We start from the raw sequence: 4,992 nt of genomic DNA, 5'->3' as shown, positions 1-4,992 counted from the left end.
GGTTCAGAAACGTGCTGGTATAATCCCAACACAAGCACTGACTAGAGCGGCCACGATCAGCTCCGGTTCCGGTGTCTGAGCCGTGACGCACCGCAGATTTCTGCAGAGCGGAGCGCAAGTGAAAGCGATAATTCCTCCTTCTGTACTACTAGTTTTAACGCGAATAAACATGGCTGAACATCTCATGCCTCATGTAATTGCTCAATCAGTGTTTCAACCGCGAAAAGACATCAACAATACAGCGTGGAAATAAAATGTCACGTAGTATTTAATTTACCTCAGCAAGCCATCAGTGTCCACAGCTCGTTAGTTCACTAGAGAAATTAAGTCTAGAGAGGAGCATTTTGCGAAATATTACACCATATACTCATTATAATTTTACTAAACCTGTTAGTCTTAATTACTTAATGTACAGTATGTTTAAATTAATCTGTTATGAAACATGCTATGACAGCCATTGTGTAATTTAATATATTTTAACAAATAGCTTAGAAATTTTATTATTTATAAGTTCATTTAAAAACTGCATTATATGCAATTGACATGTTTGCATACTATTCTTTTTTTTTCTTTTTTTTTTAAGTTGAGTGTTGATCATCTATGTAAAAAATAAATAGCAATTAAATTTAAGTTTGGGTTAAGTTGTTAGGCCTAATTATAACCTTATAATGTAAAAGGTCTCCCTATAGTTTTAAGTTATTATTTATAAGTTCATTTAAAAACTGCATTATATGCAATTGACATGTTTGCATACTATTCTTTTTTTTTCTTTTTTTTTTAAGTTGAGTGTTGATCATCTATGTAAAAAATAAATAGCAATTAAATTTAAGTTTGGGTTAAGTTGTTAGGCCTAATTATAACCTTATAATGTAAAAGGTCTCCCTATAGTTTTAAGCATAAGCTGAGGTAGATTTTTATCACTAAGAAAATTTAAACTAAAGCTGAATTTATTTAAAGAAAGAGCAACTTGTTCAAAAAAAAAAAAAGTTTAGTTTTTCCCCCTGCTGTACCGAAATCATACCGAACCGTGACGTTAAAACTGAGGTACGTACCGAACTGTCATATTTGTGTACCGTTACACCTCTATAAAATATATATTTTATGTTAATTGTAATGCATTATGCGTAATTTTATATGTAATATATGTAATTTTTATAGGCAATTTAATTGTTAAATATAGGCTTAATTAAACATTTATTTAGCTTTTTTAATAAATTAATTATTAAATTGATGTTCTCATTTTTTGTGTCAGTAAATATAGTTTGTTAATAAATAAATTTGTTAAAAATATACAAATTAATTACTTTATTAATTGGTAATAAGTAATTTAACTAAATTTTATTGTAAATAATTTATTAAGTATTTTTAATATTAATTAATTAAATGTTTCCCTGTTATATTTAATGTTTAATGTGTGGCTATAAAGATATATTCTTTGGCACAGTGATGTAAGTGTGATGGGGTGGACCTGACCTGAAATATGAGGTCAGCAGCGCCACACTAATTAGCAATTGCATGATGTTTAATTTATCAGGCAGTTTGAGACCTTGCTGGTGGGTTGGTCAAAAACTGTAAATCGAAATAGTTAGACTGTATCATTTTCTCCCATCACCCTAAGACAAGCCTTCACAAGCTACATGCACAACCACCTTTTTCCTAGCAGAAGAGTAGGACTAGTTTGGAATTTCATTAAACAAGAAAGAATGAGTGCAGACATGGTGACTTATTCGTTATCCTGTCGGGGGGAGGGATGTGTTTGACAGGGTACGTGGTGTCTATCGTGGGAAGCAGTGCTGCAAGCTCTTTGATGCCTCAATGTACAAGATCTGTACGGGGGCCAATCCTATTCTCTGTCCCTGCAGCACCTAAGCCAAGCTCACCCCCTCTCTCTTCCCACAGCCGTCTATAGCATCACATTCTCTCCCACCACACACTCCTCTCCAAAAACACATACTGCAAATGCCATTATTGAGGTGTCCCGCTGTTATCCACAAACCCAGGAATGGAGCCATAGGTTGCCAATGCTGTAAATACTCTGTTGCTGTTGGATTCCACTTTGATGGCATGTCAGATTTCAACTGAGGCCATTTGTTGGATTATGTACCCAGTTGAAATGTAAGATGTGTAATGAGAAACATAAGCACTTGATAAGACAAACAAAAATTAGTGGAGCAGCGTACATCAATCACCAGGCGACTCCTGGTGTCACGTAAGTTGAGATACACAAAATGCATCTTGGAGGAGTGCAGTTTCCCTTTGTATATAGATGATTTAGATTACCGAAAAGCACAGTGTGATATTAACTAGAAGAACGATTGAACTTGAGCATGGATTGCACAACAGTAGACTGAGAAAACAACATGAAATATACCCACATTAACATTATTTTCCTGAAAAAGAGCACCAGCTCTACGGGTCTGTTCCAGGATTGTGTGTCATGTACACCAGCTGCTGCTGTTTTTCATTGTGTGTTCTTGTCCATTTTGTGTGTATGAGAGAGAGGTCAATCATGGGCAATAGTCGACTGTGAAGTGATCTGTGTGTGTGTGTGTGTGTGTGTGTGTGTTTATGGTCAGCTTGTTTTTCCAGTAACACACACTCTCAACCCCTTGTCCACCCCCATTTCTGGGCAGTCTACAGAGTCACAGCAAGTAGATGGTGGAAAAGCTCATGTCAACATTCAAAATAATAAAATTAGGTAATTTAGGTGTTTCTAATAAAACAAAAAATAAATAAATCATTATTTGTTTATTTATTTATTTTATAAAATCACTCTAAATTAATGTAATTTAGCCTTTATGTACTGATATTAAATATTAGGAAAATGAATTGGATTATTTAATAAATATATTAACTATTTTTAATAAAAAATATTATATTTCCTCAGTTTTAAAAATCATTCTAAATGAAAAAGAATAGCAGAGTCCACACCATTTTTTAAACTATTTTTTTTATAGCTGATGAACAGTAAAAACAACCAGAATCCATCCTGCTTTAAATAGCTGAAGCACTTAAAGCAGCAGACGACAAAACTGCAGAGTGCATGCATAATACACTGAATGTTGCCATGTGTTGTTGGGGTTGTTAATATATTTATTGTTATAGTTGTCTTTATAGATATTGTTCTTGGTGTGAACAGGCCTTTAGACTTGGGCAATCCATCCTTGTCTCTTGTAAATTGAACATGTTTAGACTATACATAAAAGTATTAAGAGGAATTGCTGAACTAAGGCTTTTACATTGACTTGTGTTTGTGACCATTGATGCCACATTAGACTTGAGGTAGTCATCAACCATGATGTGTGATGCATTTAAGCACATGTATATGTTTTGACGTTACATATTTATGGACACGCACGCTAGCCCTTAGCCCTTAGCCCTTAGCCCCCAAACTCCACCTGATCATTATGTGCCTAGACTATTAAGCTGGCATTTCCTAATGGCACACTAAAGCTTGGCTCACACTACAGGATTTTTAGCCCGATTTAGCCCCGATTTCCCCCTCCCGAGAATCGGAGCAAAAATCTTGTCAAGCCCCTCGATCGCTCCCGATGTTCGGCACGGATTATCTGGTAATGTGAGGCATTCACAGATCGAATCTTGCACCTCCCGATCTGCTCGCGCACAAATCGGGGCCGCTCCGATCATATCAAACATGTTTGATATTTAGGATTGAAATCGGGATGATGACAGCTATATGATTACGTCAGTACTTTCACAATAGACAATGCGTGACCGCAAAACAGCTACTGTACGGCTCCATTGGATAGTGGAGACTATCCAGTTTTTGTTCTGTGCTGATCACAATCGAATCCTTTCATTATAACATACAGAGTGTTTACACAACGATGTTAATAATATTAATTGCACAGTGTGAGATTCATTGGGCATAACAGAACTTTGTGAGATCACAATGAACTAAGAGTGACAGTTCCTCTTCAGGAACTCGAGCTGCGTCGGAAACGCTAGGGGCACGCCCTTCAGCGTGACGGGCTCTGAACCTCGTGTGTAATCAGACCAATAGATGGGCGAGACGTCACGGCGGGGGGCGGAATAACCAGGAAGCTATAAAAGCACGTGCGGTGAGACCAGCGTCAGCTTTTGTCATTCAGCAAGCGCTCTGTGTGTGTGTCAGTCTGATATCTGTTTGTGAGTCTTATTTAGTGTTGTCTGTCACGAAATCTAAAGCAAGACAAAACCAGACACTAAGGCGAGGGCAGGCAGCGTTCAGGCTGTGTGTTCTTCCCTGCCCGCGTTACTTTACGGGTGGGGATACACACAGTTTGTTTGTTGTCTGCTTGAGAGCAAGCACGCAGAGTCAGCTCTCGGAAAAAAAGGGGAGCTGACGGCCATTTTGGTAGCGTTTGTTACTGCCTTGCTTTGCTCTCAGGGGACTCTCTTTGAGGAGAGAGCTTTCACTAGCGTTTCTCTCGGTGCCGGCTTTCGCCGAGGCGGAGCGGCGGCTGTGCTCGTGGGTTTCGCGTATGGATCCGGTGGAGGGAATGTAGACGGGCGCGTCCCTATCTACTTCCTTAACCACCAGATCCAGCGCCCGCTCTCGGGGTTTCGGAAGCCCGCGCTGCGGTACTTCCCCCCCGGGGAGGGGGCGCGATGCTCCGCCTGTCTTTCTCCGAGGAGATTGATACAGAGGGCGTCAGAGAGCTCGCCAGTTGCACAAACACCAGTTACACAAGCATATTATGCCTGATATTATAATCAACAGCATCAATGGGGAGCGGAGCTCGCGCAGTCGGCTCTCGAGAGAAAAAAGAAGAAAAATAAAAAAAGAAGCCCGCTGTGCAGCGCTCCGCTCTCGCCGGGCACACTCCGAGGAGTGTGTCCGTGCCTGTGATCTTGTGATTGGAGTCCCGCTGCTGCTGAGGCACGGCGGCCACTGAGTTCGTTGGAATCGCACATGATCTGGTGGACGGGTTGGAGACGGCTCGTCCTATCTCCACCCGTGTTCCCTAGATCTAGAGCTCGTTCTCGAGG

General features: G+C 39.8%; 1 protein-coding gene and 1 long non-coding RNA gene across 2 annotated transcripts in view; both read left to right on the top strand.

The window, feature by feature from the left end:
- Positions 1 to 4,992, top strand: part of LOC107590259 (apoptosis regulator Bcl-2-like) — a 68,188-nt gene that overhangs the window by 36,123 nt on the left and 27,073 nt on the right. The gene's annotated exons all lie outside the window — the stretch shown is intronic.
- Positions 3,477 to 4,992, top strand: part of LOC107590260 (uncharacterized) — a 5,630-nt gene continuing 4,114 nt past the window's right edge. Inside the window, exon 1 of the long non-coding RNA XR_001609759.1 lies at positions 3,477 to 3,657. This is a non-coding gene — a long non-coding RNA (uncharacterized lncRNA). The remainder of the gene's footprint in view (positions 3,658 to 4,992) is intronic.

The sequence above is a fragment of the Sinocyclocheilus grahami genome, unplaced genomic scaffold, assembly GCF_001515645.1.
Source record: "Sinocyclocheilus grahami isolate Dianchi unplaced genomic scaffold, SAMN03320097.WGS_v1.1 scaffold126.1, whole genome shotgun sequence".
Classification (NCBI taxonomy): domain Eukaryota; kingdom Metazoa; phylum Chordata; class Actinopteri; order Cypriniformes; family Cyprinidae; genus Sinocyclocheilus; species Sinocyclocheilus grahami.
This window is presented reverse-complemented; position numbering and strand designations above follow the sequence as displayed.